This window comes from Apteryx rowi, unplaced genomic scaffold, assembly GCF_003343035.1.
Source record: "Apteryx rowi isolate R43461 unplaced genomic scaffold, aptRow1 scaffold_692, whole genome shotgun sequence".
In the NCBI taxonomy this organism is placed as follows: domain Eukaryota; kingdom Metazoa; phylum Chordata; class Aves; order Apterygiformes; family Apterygidae; genus Apteryx; species Apteryx rowi.
In genome coordinates, this window is record NW_020450974.1 from 294,546 (window position 1) to 318,675 (window position 24,130).

The 24,130-nt window shown below is 36.4% G+C and overlaps 1 protein-coding gene across 10 annotated transcripts in view; it reads left to right on the forward strand.

The window, feature by feature from the left end:
• The first annotated feature begins 78 nt into the window (after nt 1–78).
• The window catches only part of CLOCK (clock circadian regulator), a 70,800-nt gene continuing 46,748 nt past the window's right edge, over nt 79–24,130 (forward strand). For 4 of the 10 annotated variants that reach the window (XM_026086410.1, XM_026086420.1, XM_026086421.1 and 1 more), the window contains exons 1-3: nt 79–97; nt 10,178–10,278; nt 20,967–21,027. The gene's annotated coding sequence lies outside the window, so the exon portion shown is untranslated. Of the gene's footprint in view, nt 98–10,177; nt 10,279–16,765; nt 16,874–20,966; nt 21,028–24,130 lie in introns of all 10 variants that reach the window. The other 6 variants (XM_026086413.1, XM_026086417.1, XM_026086414.1 and 3 more) reach the window with 5 other exon arrangements.

A 24,130-nucleotide genomic window follows, 5' to 3' on the forward strand; every position in this document is an offset into this window, starting at 1 on the left:
GAGGCGGCGCGGCCCCGCTGCGGCAGGTGGCGGCCTCTGTGGGAACTTCGGTGCGGTGCCCGCAGCGGCCCCGCGCTCTCCTAAGCGGAAGGGTTTGGTAGGAGCAGCCCCCGCTCCCGTGCTCGCTTACGTGCCTCCCTCCAGGCTGCGGGTCCAGCGCTGCGTGCGCGAAACGCGGCCCGCGGGCCGGGGAGCTCTGCGATACTTCTCTTAATTTTGTCCTTCTCTCAAGCCGAACTTGTTTGTTATTCAGTTTCATTTTCAGATTCCTATTACTTTTGACCTGGGATATAAATTCAGATTTTTTTTTTCCCATGAGGAGGAATGTTTTTAAACTAATGAAACATTTGTCCTGAGATTTTTGTAATGTCTTTTTCATATAAATGTTAAAGGTTGACCTGTTAAGAGGCACAGGTAAAGCCAGATATAGTTCTAGCTGCGATATGAACTGGCATGTAAAGACAGAGTGGCCGATCATGGATCCTGATCCTCTAAATCCTGGAAGTAATTTTTTTAGGGCATAGTTTGACAAGCAGTGCTTTTGGTGGTGGTGTTGACCAACAGGCCCGTCTGTTCCTTGCTCCGTGTCTTCATCTCTGTGCTGCCCTCCTCAGCCAGACCAGCACAGCTGTTGGTGGAGCTGTGTCCTTAACTAGATTGGGGAAATGATCCAGGTTAAAATTAACTACTTTTTTTTTTTTTGATGTGGTTATATTTAACCTAGATCATTTCTCTGTGTGGCAGATGTGCCAGAAGGCAAGAGGATTGTTTAAGCAAATATTTTAGTGAAAGAAATGCTGGAGAAATACGCCTCAACTCCAGTAGTCCTGGCAAAGTTCATTATGAGTAGTTGTGTTGCATTCAGGTTGACTTCTTTGAAGAATAAAATTACTTTTGTCTCTGATTATCTGTGGGATTTGGACCTGTTATTTAAAACTAGATGGTATTTGATTGTTGTAGTAGAGGGTTTCTATTCGACAGGGTAGGTCACTTTGCAAAATTTTATTTAAATAAATTACTATTTTTTTATATGCATCTATTTAAGAAGCTTTGTTATAAGATTACAAACATATTAAGGAAAATGGGATTGCTTCCAGATATATCAAATAATAAATGCTTGGGTTGGGGTTTTGTGGTTTGTTTTCTGGGCGCTGAGTGTGTTCAAGGTATGAGAACTTTTGTTGATAAGGTGAGAGTTACTTCCTCTTAAGAAATAGTTCAAAGAGGAAAAAAGTAACTCCCAGGCTGATTTTTAATGGTTTAAAATATCATTCAGTAGTGTCTCATATTTATTTGTTCTGGTTCGTATTCTTATGGAGAGAAGTCTATCTGCTTTTCTTATGTCCTTTTATTTTACATATATTTGTTAATGTATTCTTTCTTAATGCTCTAAGGACCACATAAACTCCCTCTTGTGGCTAATTTTACACTTTTTATACTTAATTGAAAAAGTATCTGACTCGTAATTACTTCAAAATTTTTTTTGCAGGGTTGGTTAATTATCTTGGTAGTGTAGGATTTCACTGAAATCACGAAGCTTCATGGTTTGATCTTGCTGAGGAAATGGTTGCTTTTCAGAGCTTTGAGCTTTTGCTGAATTTTGGCTGTGTTCAAAAGTTGGACAAAAGGCTGAAGTTACAAATTAGTAGTAGGGGTAACACCCCCTCTCCACCCCAGATATTCTTTATATGAAATGTTTATGTGAACTTCCAAAATTGTGATTTTTTTCATTAAAAATGAAGAACATGAGTTAAAAATAGTTCTGATTCAAGACTGCAGGGTTTTTTCACCATTTGGAAATGTTTTTTTAGCTATGCTTCCTTTATGGAAGAGATGTGCAATCTGCTATCTGTCTATGCTGAAGTTGTGAGGCTTTTTAACATTGGAGAATATGGATAGTACTCTTAGAATAGAAAATTAATATCGTAATACCATTTTTGATTAAAAAGCTATCACATTTATGATATTGGTAGGATGAAGCAAAATTATAGCAAAGGTGTCTTCTTTCTCAGTGCATGGTAGTGAATTAGTTTTTCTTGAGTAAAAGACTTTGGTAGACATTTGAAAAGGTTTGGAGTAAAGAAAAGTGCATGTTAGCATTTCAGCCTTTTTAGTACAGTTTAGTGATAGTTTCCATAGGAACACTAGAATTCAAATGGGTAGCAAAGATGGTATTAGTAATTCTGCCATCCTTGTCTTCTATTTATTTATTTTGCAAAATATTTTTTAACCTTGATACGTTGATTGAGCTGGTTCCCCCTGCTGAAGGCTGCACTGGCACTGCTGAAGGGGTGGCACAAGGGCAAGAGCGAGTGGCACTGTACTGTGAGAGCAGTAGCTGTTTTAAGGTAGCTTCAACTTTGGAGGGACAAGAGAATGTGTGGGACTACCGCCAAACAGTGGCCAAACCATTCAGCTGTCTCTAATGTTCTGCTAATACTGAATTATTATTATTATTATTATTATTATTATTGCTTGGAATTTAATAGTTTTTCAAAATAGAAAGAGGTGTAGGAAATGTCCTTTTGGTCATATACCAGAGCCTGGAATGAAAGACACATTGCAGTGTCTCCAGGCAACTCTGGCACCAGCAAATGTGGATATCCTTTGGGGAATTTACCTCATTTGCTTCTGGGGTTGGTCTGTGTGGGGTGAACAACTTACTACTGCAGTTTGTTATTTTGTTAGCTCTGTTAATGAGGTTGTGTAGTAATTTGAAGTGGTTGGTTGTTGGACATTTCCCAGTTCATTTGTTGCAGGAGTTAAAAATGTGAAATGCAAAAAACATGGAAGAGGAAGGAGACTCATGCTTAATGCATCTGAATGCTGCCCTGAAGGGTTGAATTCTCAACCCTTACCTCTGCCACAAAATTCCTTTGTGATGCAAAGGCCACTTTAATTTTGGCATACCTTATGCCTGAGTGTTTAATTTTATAGCCTTAATATTCTCTTACTGTACTTTTTGTGTATTATATTAGTTCTTAGTTATAGTTGCTTTTAGAATATATAATCAGATATGTAAAAAGTGTCAATGCTCTGCAATTCCCATATATTTAGTGTTATGTAAAAGCAACAAGGTTTCATAGGTTCTTAGAATCTTTGAGCAGTTTAGCACTGCACACTGTGGACTCTTTCCAGCTGTTACATTTTGTCGTTAGAGTCACTGAATCAGTTTTCATGTTCTGTACTGATGTTCTGAGGAAGATTGCTGAGTATATTATAAAATCATCTTTAGCAATATTAATATTTYGTTAAATATAGATTTTAAAAAAGAATGTAGGCTCTTTGAGAATCATGACTGATCAAGACTGCTATTTGGATAGTGGAGCTTATGGGTTAGTATATACTGTGGACATTTCTCATACTCATGATAGAAGTGTGGCTACTTAAATGCCTTGAATGAGCTTATAGTTGTGTGTTTAATAAACCCTTTGAGTATTTGAGGATGCTTCAGTTTTGAAGCTAATATTGTTTCACCTGTTATGACAGCCTAGCATCACAGGTTAAAAGAGATCAGAGTAATATGCTAATGTTGCAACAGAATAGAGCAGTTCCTGGAGCAGGACAGATATATTTATTTTAAAATCCACTTTAAATTGGTCTATGTGGCCTTGTTTTCCATATAGGTCCTTTTAGAATCCCATTAAAAAAGATATTTRCAGTTATCTCTGAGAAGGTTTTTGATGTGTGTTAGTTTGGTTTATGACCAAATCCGTAAAAGAATGTAAAGGAGTCAAAACTGGGATTTAGATGGTTTATGGATATCTACTCTAAAATAAAATTTTAGCCATGTATTGGCTAAATTTTATAGGTCCTAGGTTTTCATTAGTAAATTTTTCCAAACACCTTAAAATTTTGTTCTTACTCAGAACTGTCATAATCTTGTCAAAACTGAGCATCTTGGTATCAAAATCTGATTAGGGTTCATAAATTAGGCAACCTGTAATTTAGGCGTTCACTTGTCCACAGGCATGTTCAAACCACACCTCGGGCACACCTATGGGATTGGGCTCAGTCCAAGACCCAGTGGTGACTCTCACTTTTCTTCAGAAACACAAGGGAGGAGGAGGAAGAGGTTTTGTTGATGTCTCCTTTAAAAGCCAAAAAAAAAAAAAATCCAAACCCTGTACATTCAGAAAGATCTTTTGAGGCTTTTTCACTGTGTACAAGTTGATTAAAGTCTAATTGGGCCAAAGAGAGATGATAGGCTGCTTGAAAAAAAGGAGATGGGCACCTGGGTTCAAGCCTTTGTCCCAGAAGCTATTTCAGAATCTTTTTCCATTTAAAATTTGAAGTGGCATTAGGGACTGGAAACCACGATGCTTCTGTCTCGTTTGGATGCCCTTTTCCCTAGAGAGGCGTGCACAGTTTTGCATGCGGGCTCTCTCCAGCAAAGTTTTACTTCTTATTTTTTCTCCCTGTTCTGAAGAATGCCATTGAAATGAGAAGCTATGACTTGGTCCCTCTTCACGGAGACAYGTGGAGCTTGCTGAGAGCTGAACCCCTTCTGACAGTAGGGAGTGGCACTCAGGTTTCCTTTAGTCTCTGTTACTGTGCTGTAACCATTGAGCTGTTGGACAAAAATGAGAGCGCATCTTTTTCCTCCTGGTAGTACGGTAAAGGTATGGATTACTCCTGTTTTGAAGGGAAAAGCTTAGCTGTGTATGTCTAGGACAGGGCTCAGGACTGTTAGCACTAACTTTACCTGTGTCGTAGGCCTTTAGAAAGAGGTGAAGGCATAAGACTGTGTTCACTGGTTGCGCTGGTTTCCTTTAGTGATTCACGTCCCCACTAACCTTTTCAAATGTATTGCTGAGGGATGCAGTTCTCCCTGGCTTAGGTACTTATCTTAGAATTCTGCGTTCTGTTTCATAAAATTCCTATTTTGAGCCTTGCTTATAATCCCTGTTTGAGGAAGATTGTAGTTTAGTGCAGTGTTGCCTAACACTTACAGCCAGAGCAGGCTGTGGGACTTGGTAATTAACTTCTCACGTGATAGTGGTGGAGCTGCAGGATGCTGGGAAGAGAAAAGGTGGCTGGTGATGGGCTGATCATCCAGTCCAATGTCTGAATTTTAATTGTTTTAGAATACACTGTTGTTAACAAGTTAATGCCCCTTACATTGCAGATAAAATCTATGTGATTTTTTGGTTTGCAGCTCCACAAGCAGCTGAGTATATCTCAATAGYTGCAAAAGGTCAACCTGAGATCCCAGAAGCATCCCATTAGCTGCTGAACTGGTAATTATCCAGGAAGTTCCAGCACTGCCTCGTAAATACCATGGGGGAAATATTTGTAAATATTTTGGAGGATGACCTGTAGCAAGCGTCTCCTCCTTGAAGGAAGGAGACAAGAAAGAATGTGTGATTTCCTAAAATGTGCATAAAGATGGCGAATATAAAATTTTACATGTTAAATCAAGATCTTGGAGAAAGTGAATATGAGATATTTAGCTGTCTAATGAAAACAAAAGAGATGGATGCTTCAAAATAAATTGTATTAATACAGCTAATCTTGTATTTCCAATTCTGAGAATGCTGCTGCTGTAAATAAAACGTAAGTTGCCATTTTTATGCTTTATGAATTACATCCAAGATGATAAAAGTTTTTAATGGTATAGTAAATGAGAGTTTCTGGCACTTAAAAGCATTTGATTTTTCTATTGGCTATTTCATTACATGTTTCATGTAATGTCAGAGATGGGCTTTTAGCTTTTGAGTTGTGGATTTTTTTGACATGCACTCTGGCAAAATTATCTCAAAGAATAATATTCCAGAATTTTGGTGCTGCTGGCAAGAGGGTGGTTGTGAATGCTGCTAGGGCAAACTCCTGCTGCTGTGGCGGGGAGGAGAGGCAGCATTCTTCAGACAGAGCTTGCCAAAGACCTGGAGTATCTTAGTTGGCATTGGTCATCCAAAAAATTCAAGGTATGTTAGAAAAAAAAGATCTTGGTACATGGAGTAACTTTCCGAGCCCTTACTCCTCTGTCAGGTGTGTTTGAAACCAAAGCGTGAAGGTGTGAAAAGTGAGAGAAATTAGATATTTCACCAAAATCTGCTTATTTCCCTTGGCTCAGTGAACAACCAGTAAGTTTTCTCCATAGAAGGCTGTAGGGAGTTGCTTTTCTTTAGCTTGGTTTTCTAAGGAAATGTGGTTTATGCAGTTTGCTCTTTTTCTGTCATTCTTTCTTTACGTATTCCCCAATAGCTTTTGAAATCACTGACCAATTACAACCAGGTTTGTAGGAGGGACAGAAATCTCAGGCTCCCATTCCCACAGTGTTCAGAAGACGGGCGAGCTGGGTAGGGAGAGACCTGTATCCCCATCTGAGACCCCATCTCCGAGGGATGTTGCTCTGTGAGTTTGGTACTCACCTGTGTTCAGCATGTGCTAGGGCCCTCTTGGATAGGGGAACAGGAGAGAGTTGTATATGTCAAAGAGGCTTGAGAAGACGGGCAGCACGCTGGGCTATTTTTGAAAGAGGTGGGGACTGAGAGTATCATGGCGTGTCGGAGGGAGGACAAGGGGGGAAGCTGGCTTTTTGTGATAAGGGAGAGGGGAGAGTCAGTAAAGGACACAGAGCTAGAAGAAGTGTGCTTTGCTGCCACTGAAGAACTTGCTTAACGATAAATGTAAAGGTTATTTTGACTGTTAACCAAAGAACTATTGTCTTGATCAGAATTAGGTGATACTAACTTTCTCTGACTGCAGGGTTGCCTGATTCCTACTTTGGATTAATTTGTAAAATCTCTCTGAAATAAACAAAAAAAATATATATATCCTGTCTGCGTAGCTTGAAGCTCTGATAAAATTGGTATTTTTCCCTTCTTTGGGGGGGAAAAAGTGGTTTTGGCTTATTTCTTTGAAAAGACTAGAACTTAGACCTTGCCTTTGGTGGTAAAGAGGAAAAAAAGTATAACCTGTGGCTTAAGAAATTCCTGTTTAAAGGTATTTAATTAGACATAGTAAATAATTGCTTTTAACAGTAAAGAGAAAAAACTGGTAGAGTGCTGTTTGAAGATTTCTGTTCATATCAGTTACTGTACTTTGTTTAACAATAGCCAAAAATTATGATTTTTCTCTCAAAGTAAAATTAAAAGGTAGCACCTCCTGAATGTGATTTCCTGGAAGCCCACTCCTCTATCTTGTGACATGGAGCTCCTGGTTGAAAAGAAAAAGGAGTTGGACTTCTCACTAGAATCATAAATCATTTCTACTTCTTTCCTGTCTTACCTATATTTGTGTTACCTATTAATGATGGTAAACCTCAGACTGAAATTTACCTTATTAAGTTAAACTTGAAAGATTCTGTCAAGTTTCAACAGAAAATTTGAGTCCGTTCTGCTGATAGGCTTAGAAAAATTTCTGATAGACTTAGTAATGACGAAAGTGAAGACAATTTTGTAAGCTTGCTACTGTTATTTCCAGAGAATTCTGCATTTACTAGTGTCAAATGTACTTTTCAGGCCTTTAGTAACCAATATACAGACTGTATTGAAACAGTATAACAGTTTACAAACTTGACAGTATTTACAAATTTTAGTTCATCAATTTCAAGTATACTTTGGACTCACTTTCAGTTTTAAAATATCATAACCACAAAATAGTTACACAGCTTTGTTTTGTGCTTTTCTAAAGGAAACCGGATTTTCCTCTGTCTGTGAGTTGAAAAGCAAGTAGCAGCATGAATCACAGCTTCCAAGAACTGTCAGAACAGGAATGCAGAATTCTCCCCCCACCCCGCATTCCCCGCTGTCAAGTTTAATGTAGTAATGTGCTTTAATAAACTCTTTCTTGCCGTTTACAGCAGCAACATTCATTATGTGTAATCAAGCTACTACCAGCAGTTGCATTGTTGAGGATGAAACTAGAGTTCCAACATATGTTATGATAATTCATTATCATCTCAGAAATTTTGTTTATAATATGGTTTTCTGATCTAACTGCGATGAACATGAGTTTTCAGATGAAATTTTTTTTTGTTAAAGTGCTGTAGTTCATTTTTTCAAATTGTATTTATTCCAGCTCAAAAGCATTAGTTAAACATTTTAGGCTGCACTAAACTTTTGCTTCAGAGATATTGAGAATATGATTCTAGCCTTGAAGAGCTTGTGATCTGAATTTCACTGACACAGAAAATGAGGAAAATGATCTCAGAAAGGGGGGCAAGGATTCAAATAAGTGAATCAAACAAGTTGATATTTTTAAGTTGAGAATAAGGTAGATCAGTAAGGAAGAGGTCGAAAATAGAGAAATGAAAGACGCCATAACATAACTCCAAAGTAGCGGAGGGATTTGAAGGAAAAGAGTGAAAGTGTTGTTATGCAGGATTTGGAAGGCATAATAAAATCAGAAGAGTAGGCTGAATCAAGATGAAGAATGAGAAGGTGGTAAGAAATGGGGGCAGGAAAAAAGATACGTAGAAAAATTACAAATTATGTTGATGTGTTTGGCTTTTATGAAAAAAAAAAGAGGTGAGACAGGAAAAGGATTTGAGAATGTGCTGGTATGATCAGTTTGACAAAAGTCTGGATACACATTCTAATACTAAGATTTTTATTTTTTTTTAACTCCCTAAGAAATTCAGCTGTCAATTTAGGTTGCCAATTGAATGAATGGCAAAAGAACAAGCAACTGTGCCTGAAAACTCAATTTTTGGCATTCATGTTGCTCTATCACTCTGTTTCCTGTCCAGCTTCTGTATAAGCTGGAGAACTTTTTACAAGTTTCAGTACAATTGAGGTGGGATTATAGAAGCCTCTGGCATCAAAGATGATTGAGTCACTACCACTTTATCCAAGTCAAAAGGATCATGAACTGATATTTCATTTGATTAACTGAAATTACTTTTCAAAATGATTTTAGTGAAACTAGTGCTACCTTTGTATGTACAATTAAATTTATGGTTGGTTTATACTGAGTTATTTTATTTGCTGACATAAGAAATAAAAAGTAATATGTCATAAACTTGTATAGATGGGTTTTCAGAATAGCACCTAGACTCTATTCCTGTCTCTCAGAGCATAGTTTGTTCATTCTTATCTATATATTATACTGGGATTTGATTCAATATGTCAATTTCTGACATTATAATATTTCCTTTTACTATATAGAAAAGTAGATAAATAGATGATGGTGACTTGCCATTCTTCTTATCAAATTAGACTTGTCCAATAAAATGCTTTTTTGAAGTAGATGGCCTCCTTCAAATACTGACCTTCTTTGACCCCGCTTGACAGTTTTTTTCCAGTTATGTCATACGTATTGGGGGACAAGGTGGTGAAGAACAGAGATTTGGAAGTTCCTCTTTTTGGTACCTTATGTCAAAAGAAATCTGCCTATCCTTCTGTATGCCAAAAGGAAATATTCATATGTACCTTAAAGGATGGAGTTTGCCACATAGGAGTGATGAATAGAAAGTATCAATAATGCTGACTGACAGTAGTCTGCTCAGCAGGATTGTCAGCAGTGAGGTGTATTATCAGAGTGATGCATGTGTATATAAAATGTGGTCCCTGGATGTAGGGGTAAGGACTTTGTGATTTGTAGTAGATGGGAAGCTGTTTTGGCGAGTAGAGCGTGTATAGAACATATATATTGTGTAGTTAGCTTTTGTTCAGTACAGCTCACTGAAACAAAAGTTTTTTGTTAGAGAAGGGAAGATGCGAGTCTTTTCTGTGGTGGTGTATGCCATGTTCTGAGAGCTTAAAACTATGTTCAGAGGTAGATTACATGTCCTGTTTGAACCGTAATATACATACAGAGTTTAGACTGTGGTGATGTGTTTTCTTTCTAGAATTTTGACTGCTGTAGGTAACAATGTTCTGGAAGGGCATAATATATCCTTAAGCAATTTTAACTACGTTAATGTTTTTTTAAGCTGTGTTAAAGCAGTAACTTTAATGTTACCATTAGGCTGTTGCATTTGTCTTCCACATTTGCATTTCATGCAGTAATAGAGCTAGGTAAAGGTGATGTGCAATTTTCAAGTTTTTCTTCCTCGTGCACTTCATCACAGTGGAATAGAGGAGTTGGAAAGTGAAGCTGTGGGCAGTTCAAGAATAGAAATAAAGAGACTGAAATGGCAGGAGAGGAAATGCAATTATCTCATCTCTAAAAGTTGTTTTGAATGGTTTCATTTTTATTGAACTCTCGGGTTTTTTTGTTTGTTTTTCAGAGGACTGTGCTGAAGAAGACTTTTGCTCAGATGACATCACATTTGGACTATTAATGCTATCCACCCACTCTACCAGGCACAGCAGATTTTAGGTAATTCAAGTAAGTATGCAGATTTTACTGCTGCTAGAACAGTAATGCTTTAAACAGAAGCATCTTTTCAACCTCAGGCAAGGCTGACATTCTGCTTCAGTTTGGAGTTGAAATTAATGTTGTGTGGGGGCAAGAATAAGCTTCAAGTAAGCTTCCATCCTGTACATGGGAGTGTAGAATAAAACATTTGAACCAGCTGTACCTGAGCGGTCTTGGAAACTGCAAGGGAAAAAAGCCAACTCATTACGGTACTGGCCCCAGCAATGCATCATGCCAATGTGGCTGTACTGTTTCTGAAGCCTGAATATCTCTCTGAGGTGTATGCAGTGAGCTGGGGTCTTTTTTCACAGATATTCTTGTTAATGGGGAGATGACCTTAATACTCCATTAATGTATGAATATATAGAAAGTGAAAGAATATATCTGAATAGGTTCAAGTAGCAATCTCTTTGTTCACCTGCCATCTCATTTGTGAAAGGATTACCTCTTCCCTCTTTCTTCATTAGACCCTATGTACTCTCCAGCTGAACATAGGCCAGGTGATGTCAGTTTTGGTCTGCGTGTGGTCTTTGGACAATTTGTTCAAGTCTTACCTTGCAGTAAGGTTACTGATTGCTTTGTCTATCCATGTCCATACAAAGAGAAGCACAGAACAGACAGGACAGTTTAACCTGTATCTTGTGAGAGGGTTTTTGATTTGACATATCATGAGGATCTCAGTCTTGTTCCTACCTGGCACCCCCTGTAACCTGCATGCATGTTTGTTTATATGTTTTTTCTTTGTAAGTAGATATAACTTTTAAACTTGTTCAGCTGGCCCAGTCATAAATGCAAAAAACGAAACAAGGCACTTTGATCTATTCAGATAGAACAGACTTTGTGCCAATCTTTGCTCAAACCAGATTATTTCGTCTTGATGCCAGAAAGTCTTCTGGCATCCCTAATGGTTTATTGTGCAATGGACATGGTTGGTTGCACATGAAGAAGATGAATGGAGCAGTTACAGAGAGTGGTGCTTGCAGTTCACGATGCTTGACTGGTTCTGTTCTAAGACCCTCTTTTCAGTTGCTCATAATCTGGAAGACTTAAATCATTTGAGCAGTAATTCTTTGTGTTGCATATCTGCCTTGGCTATACCTTTACTGAAAGCCAGTCTATGTCTGAGAATGAGATGAGGGGAAAAATACTGTTTTTCTTTACTCAAAATAAATAAAAATCATACTAGTGGAAAGATACAGCACCTGCATATGTTAGAGCAAGTGTGTGAGTTTTAGGAGAAAACTAGGGTTTTGGGAGAAAACTAGAATTTTTATGCTGCAGGATCAGGCTATTTGTTTTGTGTCATCCCAAACTCTTATGTTAGGTGGTGTGATAGACTTCTGAAAGATGTGGTTTGTACCAGCTCGATGATTTGCCTAAATCTGTTTCATCTGTCTAAATCAGATGAGATAGATAAATTTCAAATCCTTCTAGTTATAACCAGACCACAGAGCTACTGAACGTGTTCTAGCCTGGACTGTGGGAAGTAAACAGGCTGATCTACTCCATTGTAAGGTTAGGTAAAAACACTGAGTAAGGAGACTTTCTTCTGTGCTTTCAGTGCTTTTCCTTGTGGTGCTGAGAAAATATATAGAAAAAGGAGAATAAACTGTGGAGGGAGTGGTAAAGATGGGAGTAAAGATAGAGCAGAAAGGAGAGATGGAGGGGCTGCCATAAATGGGAGGGAAAGGAGATGGAGACTGAGAGTAACTGGGTGATGGGAAGCATGGGATCTGTCTGTCCTGTTATTAAATGTTTGTTAACTGCACAGCCTGCATTTTTGCAAGAATTAAAATATTTTCACAACAGGTAGATTGGAGATACCTGAACTGGTGTCCATACTGAGAGGAAGGCAGGTAAAACTCAGCAGTGTAAATTCTGTTTGCAGCAGTAGTCTGGCCAAGTAGCATGCACATGCTCACAAGCTAACAGCACACATGTTGCTTGGAATTAGAGCATTTACTGTGTCTTGCCCTGTAGAAGTGACAGAGGGGACATGATGGAAGCTAGAGTTACTGTTGGAAAAAAATCAGGGTGAGTTTAAGGAACAAAGGTCATAAATCTGTAGGACATTTGCCTTAATTAGTTCTGCTGCTCTTGGAATGATTTGTAGCTTCTTTTCAGAAGCAACACTTATATAAGTGACATCTACTGTTTTCTGCGTGTTTAGGTCTCATCTAATTATGTCAGTATTTTCCTGCTTAAGTGATTGCTTCTTTTTCTTGATAGTTAAGGCAGGTTTCCCTGTGTTTCATTTTTTTTTGTTCTGTTTTTCCTGCAGTTCCATCTTCTTGCTCAGTTTTTAATTGTCTTTGAGTTAATGACTTTGTGGACTGGCATCTGTTGGGTAGTTTGTCTGAACTATTATCTTGTGAGTTGTTTGAACGCCCCAAATGAATAACTATTTGTACTGAATTACGACTGTGCTCCTTCTTGGGACTCCTGTGCAGCATTGCCCAAATCTTTTTAGTTACTAGAACAATGTGTGAAACAAGAAAGTCAGATACTGGATAGGTCTTTACTAATTTTAGTAAAGACAAAAATGTTTCTGTGTTCTTGTTATGTATGTATAATGAACTTTAACTTACCTCCTATAAGTTTGAGATTTTAATTTTTACACAGAGAAGTTTGGTGTTGGTGTTCTTGATGCACATTTTCTTAATTCTAGTGTTTCCTTTCAGCTGTATTCTACTAGTCAAGATGCTCTACTGAAGTTTGTATTGCATCTGTTGGCATTAATGAGCATATCACTTTTGTATGAACTGGCCCAAATCTCAAAAGCTGATCACTTCTTACAAGTGTTATCATTAGTGTATAAATACTGTGTTTAGGTTGTTAAAACATTTATAGGAGAAAGAGAATTTTTTTTCTTTTCTATTACGTTATTAATATTACTTTGACTGAATTGGGTAAAAAATGGATTTCTGCGCTTAAGAAGTTGCTGAAGATCTAGATTTATCTTAAAAATTTTAAGATTCATCTGTTTTTTTTAAATGACTAGGAAATATTGTTTAGCACAGTGTGTGCCACCAAAGCTCTGAAAGACATTAATTAAAACATGATCCAGAAACTTAGGGGTCTAACAGTATACCTGCCTTTCTGTGTTGTCTCAAAGAGGTCTGCTAATGTTTTTTGTCTGTGTTTGCTTTTGCAGTGGCTTATAGTATTTAATTAAGCAGTGTTGAAGACTAAAGAATTTCAAAATCTTTGGGCCAAGGTCACTAAATAAATGCCAAGCACTTCTAGAAGTGCAACTTTTCCTGGCTAACCAGTAAATCTAAAGCACTGATGATGGAAATATTGGTTAGTAATATATATTAAATGTTCGTTTCTGCCACTATTTTGGTATGAATTATGAAGACCTAATTTTTTCACTGAACAGGTACTGATGCAGCAGTATTAAAACTCTTCCCCCCCCGCCATTAGTTTTAAAGGTTAGAATAGATGTGTATTTTAGAAAGGAGGAGGATCCTACAACTGAGTATTTTATTAAAATTATATATGATTATCAGAACTCCCTTTCCAAATGATTAACTATTATCAAAATCTCAATCATTTAGCAGATTTTAAGGCAATGTCACAAAAAATTCTAAAAATCTAGTGCTAGCACTGCTGTTCAGACACTGAAAGGGCAGCAGCAGTGGAACAACTCTAATGACTAGATCTAAATTTCGATTTGCTAAGCAGCTTTGTCCTAGTAGGTGTGAGTTTAACCCCCCCCCCAAGCAAACAAACAAACAGTCCGTTCTTGCTTCAGTGCTTAAAATGTTCCTTCAGTAATATATTTCCATTACTGTTGTGGGCTTTTGATCTAACTTTTCTTTGATTTTTCTTCTTCATGAAGTAGGTTATATTTTCAACAAAGCTATATGTTTATATATATATATATATATWTATTTATTTATTTATATAAATTTTCAATAATGCTATATGCATACTATGTGTGGTTAAAAGTTACAAAAGATTTTACTTTGAGTATTCTGAAAGTTTACAGAATGCCATATGTCTTTGGTGTTGCTTTTCAAGTAACTTTCTTACACTGTGAGCACCTGTTTTGTTTTAGCAATAATTTGCATTTTGCAGGGCATACTTCAGTTTATTTCCTGCTCGTGCCTCACTAGGCTGTTTTCTTTTCTGTTAACAATTTTGTTATTCCTTTTACTTGTGTTTCTTCCTAAGAGCTTTATTATAAAATGCTGAAATTCCTCAGTTTGAAACTTTTCTGAGTCACAAAGTTTGGTATTTATTTCTATTAAAATTCCATTATAAAATTGTCTTAATATTTTTCATAGACACATAAAAAGCAAATGGCTAAGTGGAGAGAAAATATTTTTGACACTAATTTGTAGAAAAAGAAGGGAAGATGAGAAAGATTTTCTCATTGACTTGTGTGCATGTGTCAGTGCTTGCATTCATGCCTCTGCGCTTCTCTGGAAACGTGCCAGTGTCACTGCTTGTGCAAAACACATTTAATCAGCAGGAACAACAAATTCAAACCAATATCTTATTCAGATTTGTTCTTGTATTCCTGCTGGGGAAATGCAATGACTAAGGAGGAGCAGCAACACTACTGGAGTCCACCCACAGGGTATGGAATATATAAAACAGTAGGGCAGTTAAATTGGTCATAATTACTGGGACTGCTGTGCCTATCACAGTAAAGAAAAATTGCAACTCGTTAAGTCAAAGTTTGTTTAATAGGGTATAGAGAACTAATGATCTGAAAACTGATTTCTTGATTCCTACCTGTGATTTAAGGAAAAGAGGAGTCCCAAGTTTTACATTTGGATTAGAGGAGTTGACTTAAATTCATAAAGAGAGCAGAAGCGAAGACATGCATGGGGCCAGGCAGGGAGGGTGGGAAGGTGAATCAGCACCTTCTTTATGTCTAAAGATTCAGATTATAAAACAGAATAAAACAGACTTATAAGACAGGCTGGAGACTTCTTTCTTTTGCTGAAACTAGAACCTATAGTGTGGAGGACAATCTTAGCATTCCCTCTCCTCTCTACTTTTGCTCACTGTAGGATTGCAGTGCACTTTTATTTTCAAATATTTTGTTCTCTTGTGTTGAAGTGTTGAAAAGTGTGTAATATCAGTTACAAGGAAGATGGACTTTTTGTTCAGTATAGGAACAGATGGGATGATTTATTGCTTCTTAGGTTTTAAAATATAGTTTTCATGTTAAAAGTTTGCAGCTCCTTAACAACTCAGTGGAATAACTTGTATTTAATGTTGATAAAAATTGCAGATATCTGATTTGTTATTAAAAACAGAATTGCTTATAAGCTGTATGGATGATTTTTGCTTTGAGATACGGCCAGCACAGAAGGAGGTTTCTGAAATAATAAGAAACAGCATTATATTTAAAATTTTCAGTTTATGTACTTGTGAAAGTTTATATAGTTTCTTTTTTTCTTGGAGGGATATTTTTTCTTTAGGAATTGCTTCAAGGAGATCTGATTTTCTTTGCATCTGAATTTCAGCAAATGCAGAGTGAAGCCCATTCTTTCATTTTGTGAAAATCTTCTGGAAGCTTATTTTAAAGCTGTAAATTGAAAATCAGTGAAATTAGGTGACTCTCTATGGGCATTTTGATTATTCTAAGCAATTAATGAGTTACCTGTATGTGACTAAATCCTGTCTATAACTTACAACACTAAGGAAGATTCTGACATTTAACTTAAAATCTAGATTATGAGATTATTATATAAACAAATGAAATATCTCAGAAAAAATTGACTTAAAGATTATGCAATGTATTTCTGACTTCACCCATAAGGTAAAAAGCTCTGTATATGCAATGCATTTCATCTAGTGTTTCTGTAATAAAGTTCTTTCATATCTCAAGTTGCTTGATTAGTTTCCCTTAAAATATCTGTCATGATATTCCTGTGCCAGTTCTTTGAGATGATGTTTAGAATAGATCTCAGTCTTAATAAACTAATATTCCTATTTCATTAATCTGATTTCTTTCTCTATTCACTCAGAATATGTTTAGCCCTAGACTTTGAGATCAGTTTGAATGACTGAAGAAAAAACATGTTCATCTATAGCCCTTTTAAATTCAGTTTGAGTTAAGGCAAACTAAATCTTAGTAGTAATGCTTAAGTGCCTTTGTCTGTCTATATCATGTGAATTGCAAAACAAAAGCAACTGATAGCGCTGTCTGAAAGTTCAGGAATGCCAAAAACTTCAGTTTGCTGTTGCCATATTTAATAGCACTGCTATTAAGAGGAAATAAAATGCATGAGAGAGAAATCTGAAAGAAATAGCGAAGAAACAGGAAAAGAAGTAAAAAGTTTGAAGAAGAAAAAGGATGAACATGAAAATAACGAAAAGATGAAGGTGAAGTGGTAGTTGTTAATCAGCCTTCTGCTGAGTTTTAGAATAGGGGGGAGACAATCTCTTTGTGGCAGCCTGATTGCACGTACTTTTTTTTTTTTTTTAACTGCAGTGAAGAGTTAAGAATAAAAGCTTACAGAATTCATCAGGAATCTCTCAGTGCCCTCAAGTGTTCCATTCTGTGAGATGATACCAGCTTTGATTAGTCTGCTTTGGAAAGGTGGGATATAATTGTAGTGTATAAATCACCATTTTGGTTTGGATCAGTGGTACTGTTTTTGGAGACACTCTCAGTTGTCTCCCCTTATGACATACTGGTTTAGTATGTTTGAACCAGATTCCTTTCCCAGAAAACTAATCTGGAGCTCTGCTGCAGATGCAAAGTGTTCTCCTATCCCTACTGGGGACATACAAATCTGAATCCATGATTCAGCCTTTGGAAAACTGAGCAGCATGAGTGGTGGTGATGTTTGTTTCTGTGGACCGGATGAAATCTAATCCAAAACAAACCCTCTGAAGAGCTAATGTAGGTCAGCACCAGCTACTTTGATCTACTGATCCACTTCTGCTCCATATTATTTGCCAATGTAGACATAGCCAAAATTGTTTACTTTAGTTATTGGTCAATAGCTAAGGGCAATGAAAATCTAGGACGTGTACCTATTTCTCCAAATCCAGTTATATTTGTAAATGTCAGTGCTAATATTGACACTCTTCAAAATGCCCTGAATGTTCTTTGCAAACCTGTGCTAATACAAACTATCAAGGAAACAGATAAATATTACAAATTATAGTGAATCAAATGAGTAAGTCATAATTACCTTATGAAATTCTGATCATGTTTAGCCTGTTTGTTTCTTCCTTATTTAAGTTGTTAAAAATGAGTCTTTTTTAATTTCCTAATTTTATATAGAATGTTAAAGCTTGTGTACTTCTTATCCCAGCTGTTTTGCTTGAGATGCTAACCTGCTTTGGGGGGGAAAAAAAAATCTGGAGTTTTGTAACAGTCATCAAGTGAGAGCAAGAGGGAAAAAGAAGAAAGGTTGCCTTCAGAAATATTTGCATTTCTTAGTATCTTTCTTTACATTGGGTTTTCATGAATCAAGACAGGATTTTTTTTTCCTTGGACAGAATTCCTCAATTTGGGGTTGTAGCTGGAAGTTGTTATTGTTTTGAAAATTTACGTAATACTTAGTTGCTAATGGTAAATCATTTTATTTTGAAGTAATATTCGTCAGAGTTCTCCCTCTCAGTCACATATAAAAGTGTAACTTTAGTCTCATCGATTCCCAAGAATTTTGCACAGTTACCACTAGCATAGTATTCTCTGACTAAGCCAATGATTAGAAATAGTCGGTTATATTTCTTGTTTGTTAGTCTTTGCAGGATCCAGGCCTTAGCTTTCGTCATTTTTCTTTCAGAAATTCAAGTAGGATTTCTACTGATAGGGCTGTTTAAAACAACAGCCCTTTTAATTAAAAAAATCTAAGGCTGCAGTAGCACAAATTATCAAATCCATTTTGCAGAACTTCCTTTTTAGTAAAGCCAGTGATTGATTTTTTTTTTTTTTTAATCAAATGATTTACAGTGTAATTTAAATTGCTTTCATTTAAACTATTCTATTGCGTTGTAACTAGCAAAAACATATTATAATAGCTAGCATATTTTATTCTCTCAGGCTAAAACATCTCTCCATTCAATTTCAATAATCATTTCTAATGGAGCTATTGTAATTGTTGGCATTAATCTGGCTCTTGAAAGAGGAATGAGACTCCATTTAAAATGAAGAAAACTGTTGAAAAGTCAAAATGTGAAACTTGTAAACCAGCAAGATATGAAGAGTCCTCATTATTTTAAGTAATCTTGTCTTCTTGTGAATGCTGCTCTCTTCTGTTCAAGTTTATATTTCATTATCACTCTTTCTGCAAATTTGTTAGTTTTGGACACAACTAAACTGCTTCAAGCCTTGAGTTAAATACAATACTGTTTTCTCTAGTCTGTTAGCAGGTAGCCTCAATAACTAATTTACATTAGTTTCAGGATTTTCAATGAATATTGGTAGCTGTTGGAATACCATTCTTTGATACCAGTGTTAACAGACAAGAATAAAATAATCTTGTAAATAGCAAGATTCTAGGCCATTGAAACCATATTCAGTGTTCTACTGAGCAGGAGAGAGTTATAATTTAAAAACAAGATCTGATTATAGTTTTACTTTTTGAGAACTGATATGTATGAGCTGAAAATTGGAATCTGTATAATGCCTGTAAAGATTCTTTTTTCAGGTTACTTTTCAGAACTTAAGTGCTGGTTGATCTGAATCAGGTTCTGATAATAGACGGAGAAAAGAGCATACGTGGGATGAATTAACTCGTTTGCCCCAGTTGAAAGTATTAACTGTAAAATAAGTCTAATGCAACTTGATTTTAACTAGGTCCTGGCTGCTAGTTGAGATGGCAAGTTTTTAAGCAGTTCTAATTTTAGCATCTTATGTAATGACTTGGAAGGGAAGGTTCTAAATGTTTGCAAATAAAACGTGGTGATACTAATTTGGGAGGCGCTGAGAAATTGAGAAGGCAGAGAAGGCTTTGAGGGGCAAGAAGTAAGCATATGGAGACATGTTTTGGTATGTAGAAATAGCATGGCCTGATTATTCTGTGAAAGAAAAGCTTGAAAAGTGGTAAAAGAGAGAAAGAAAGAAGCTGAAGGAAGCCTAAAACAAGTTGAAAGAGTCAGTCAGTCATAGTTGAATGCGGTCCCAAAGAGCTGATATGATTTGGTGGTGAGTATTTTAGATAGTACAAGAGAATAATAGTTCTAGTATAAATAACTTGAAGGACTCATTTGAAACTTTCTGTGTTTGCACGTAAGTACCAGGGCAGAATCTGACTTTCTGAAAGTTAAAAAAAACAAAAAACAAAAAAAACAAAAAACAAAAAAACCCCCMAAAATATGTGGAAAATTACCTTTTTACTGACAAATCTATTTTAAAAGTTCCTATCACAAACATGGTAGCAGAAAAGCCTAAAAACTTGGTTTAGAAATTCCACAAATATTTTCTTCAATAAATATTATGACCTTATAATATTTTTAAAAAGTCGGGGGAGTGGGAAATGGTTGAGGAAAATTTTTTGCTATGAATATTTGAATTATTCTGCAAGCTCCAGAAAGTCTTAATTTAATAAATTTCCTGACTAGGTTTGAAGAGTTGTGCTATCATAATTTATCAACTTAACATACGATTAGGTTGACTGAGCTCAAGGTTTTGAAGATCGTTCTGGTCTATGGCAACAGCGAATTTGTTGGTATGATTTTGCTTTTTCTCTGGTGACCCTCAGAGAAGGTGAATTCAGTAGTTTTTCGTGAAACAACTTAGCAGAAACTCTGAAAGTTTCTGCTTGCTTCGATAGCAAGCTACAGAGGAGGAATGCATGCTGCTGCTGCTCAGGAGAATGAAGAAAAACATGAACAAATTTGATATCTGCATAAGTTGATAGTGTTTTAGAAGCAAAAGGCTAGGAAATGGTTGGTTAAATGTTAAACAGTGTTAATTCAAACTTACAATGTATTTCCTTTTCATAGTGTTTATTGAACATTGAGAAGTTCAGCTGTGTTCAGTGGTCTAATAGCTGAATGTCTAAGCCAAGACATTCTTTTTTACTTTCAGAAATTTAAAAATATATATGCAGAATGATTAAAATTACATTAAATTTAGAATTGACTTTATATGCTTTTTGCTATTGTTGCATTGCTGTTTCTGCTTTGTTCATTCAGTGTTATTGTTTCTTTTGATAATGCACAGTTTTTCATGCCTAAGTAAGTCCCATTGTTGGCTACATATTGCTTAATGTTTCATTTCATTGAGGTTCTTGTTTATAAGGTTCAGAGTGGCTATCCAACCTGTATTCCAAAGCAGTTACAAAGTATTTTGAAAAAAGTTTCCAGGGACAAGGAAAGAAAGACTTTCTCCCTTGGAATTGTTCATTCTCTAGCAGAGACAACAAACTTGTTGTCCATTTCTTAAGATACCTCCTTTCTGCGTGAGTTGCAAGGCTTTTTTTTATTTTGTTTTTTTTCCCCCCCTTCATGTTAAGGCCTTTCTTGCCTAGGTAGTATGAAGGATGTCTCCTGTATCTCAGGTTTTGCTATCATTCTAATTTCATTTGAATCTGGATTGTCATATTAGAAATTCTGACAAAGGAGTAACTCTAGACTTAATGAGATCAAGGGATAGCTCAAAGCAGGTGTTTGGAATTCTGTAACTATACTACTGAATTTTTGTTTAACACACAAACCTGTTCTTTCTATAACAGGTAGTGGTAGTGGGGGAAAAATACTGAAGGATCCAGTGGCAGACACCAGGATTTTAGAAAAGTAAGTCTTTGCTTTGGTTAAATCATGTTAATCCTATGAGAATAACCATAAGTGTGCTAATACACAAGTAAATTTAGTCACATCTTTTCTGAATACATTTAAGTTAGTGTCCCATTTTGTTTACCTTATTTTGTTTTGTTTTTCTATTTCTCTGTTGTCCCATTCTTCTTCTTTCTGTTGTCACTTCCTGGTCTCCAGGATGATGGGCAGGACTCCTGGGGAAAGAGGGAGGGGATCTGTGTTTGGTGGGTTTTGACCTGGTCTGTGCTTCAGTGACTGAACACAGTGTTTGCACTCTCTCATTTTATGGTAACGTGAATGTGAAGTCTCACTTCCTCTTTTTCTAATAAAACTCTTTCCAATGAGGTGTGCCTACTCCATTCTTCAAGCAGTCAAACAGTCCACCCTTCACAAGTGCTTTACAGAATCGTTTAGCTGTGCATGAGTCACCTGCAGTGGGAAATCTAAGCATCAGAAGCACTTTTACAACTGCATAGACTGAGTGTGCAATTAAAAAAAAAAAAAAGTCCATCACTAAGTATTTTAAGTGTTTTATTTACGTGTTTGCATTTCTGAATGAGATGAATAATTAAGTTTCAGATTAAATGTTAGCTTTCTGCAATACCTGTCATTTTTCCTGTTATCTGAGTTTTTCCTGAGTTAGCAACTGTCCTAATTTTTTTTCTGTATCCATTCATTACATTTCTACAGCCATAATGGTTACAAATAGCTGCTCTTGATATGCAGTTCGTTCTTTCATTAAATTTCCCTTAAATTATCCCTTTAGATGAATAGTCACCGTACAAATATCTGTACTAAGAATCATTGTAAAGCAATCACAGTTCATGCTGGTGTGTTGCTAGATACATAGGTTGATGAGCAACTTAGCAACACCTATCAGGTATATGACTTCTGTGCTTCGCATTTTTTGCGAGTTTTCCATTGACTCTGGGGCTGAGTTCTGGTTTGTTTCCATGTTCAGAGGATCTTTATGAGCCTGAATCTCCATACATACATATATAAACAAACTCCTGTGCAGAAACTTTGTCACAGGATATTCCATGAGATACAGCAGTGCATGGGAAACTTTGTACAGGTACTTCATCTAAATATGCAGTAGACTTTTTAAGCAGCAGCTGCATTCTTTGAGCACAGGTTTGAATCTCATTTCTCCTAATTTTGTTCTCTGTTTGTAATTTAACACATGGTATAGGTCAGCACGAGCTGGCACTGTTACCACAAGATGTCTAACCTGGTGATTCACTGCTTCCCCTTCCCTTGTGCCAAAACAACTTTTGAGCAGCTGCATAGTGAAACAAATTTAGCTGATTTAGCTAAATGAAACAATGTTTGGGTTAGTTTTAGGCTGAACTAGTTTTACCTCCTGTTGATTGCATGGTCACACAAATACTAATGCCGTCAAAAGACGGGATTTAACATAGGAGTGGAAATGAGGGGCCAAAGTAATAATCAAAGGCTAACGTTATCGTGAAAAGTTTCAGCATAACCAACAAGTTTGATAAAGATGCTTTCAAAAAAACAAAAATCTTGCCTTGTGAAGTGCCTAGTAGCTATAGCTGTGTAGTTATCTGCATGGCCTATAAATACTGGTCTTGCTATCTTTTAGATGAGTTAATTTTTTACCTGCAGATTGATTCAGAGAAAGGACTTAATCCATTCTCCCACATCCTAGATGAGTGTCCTGTCCACAAGTTAGGAATAAATCTTTGTCTCTCCTGTAAAAGCTGTTTGCGTTTTATATAAATTAGCGCCCCCCCCCCATTTTAATGTTTGTGTAACTGAGAAAGAGTAACCTGTTCTTGATGTGACAGTGTTATCTTCAAGCAATGATTTGTTCAGCTTAATATGAAATAGGTTGTCTCTGAAAAGGTAAGGTGAACTGTAAATCAATCAAAACTAATTGAAACTCATACCTGTCCTTAAGGTTTCTGTTACATGATAAAGGCGTGGAGTACAGAAATAACTTGCATAAGCTGTGTCCAAAAGAGTGTGTAAGAATCTGTTGACTTTTTGGATCTCTGAAGATTTTAAATTTTAGAAATGCAATAGATAGAAAACACAGACATTGACAAAACTTTTTTTTGAAATTTGTGCGTGTGATTTTTTTTTTTTGTAAAAAGTATGAGTGTTGATTTGGGTTAAAAAGTATTAAAAGCATTAAATGTTCATTGGGATGATTTTTCTGCTCTGGAGCAGAATTTCAGAAAGGTCAATTTGTATGCATTTCAAAAACAACCTCTACATACCTTTCTCACATCACAGCACATGGGCACTGTTACTAAAAATCTAGCAGTGGAGGTGCTCGACTAACATTTAGGTTCATGCTTTTCTACAAGATAAATTGCAGTTGATAGATGAGTGCTTTGTTTTTGTTGCACCAGTAATAATTATAAAGTCTCATTTTCTGAATTTAAACATGGATTTATTTCAACACAAAACAGAAATTTTGTATGGAATGGAAGAATTTACTTTCTCCTAGATCTTTCTTTGAATGTGTAATAATTGATATCTGTTGAATACAGATAATGGCCTTTCTTCAGGACAGTTTTCAAAAATTAGCTTGATTTCTGTATCCAGATGTTTTCCCTGTTACTTTTATTGGGAGAGAGGAAAAATAGTTTGACTTTTTGATTTCATTTCTCAGTGATTCAAAAAAAATTATATATACACACAAGGGAAAAAATATATATATTTTCCCTTTTATATTTTTCAGTGCAAGAATATAGCGTTTAAAACTTTTCTCCTCTTTGGTCAGATTCTTTAGTATTCTGAGTATTATTCCTGTTCTGAGGAAAACATGAGAAACCATTTTAGACAGAAATTGTTGCTTAAGCTGACATCTGAGCTGACATATTGAGCTGTGCCTAGGGGTGGATGAAGAGCGAGTCGAGAGCTTATGGGTAAGGATTAAAGGGCAGGCTAGCATGGGTGACACTGCTGTGGGTGTTTACTACAGGCCACCTGATGAGGAAGAGGAAGTCGATGAGGCCTTCTACAGACAGCTGGAAGTAGCCTCACGATCCCAGGCCCTGGTTCTCATGGGGGACTTCAACCACCCTGATATCTGCTGGAAAGACAACAC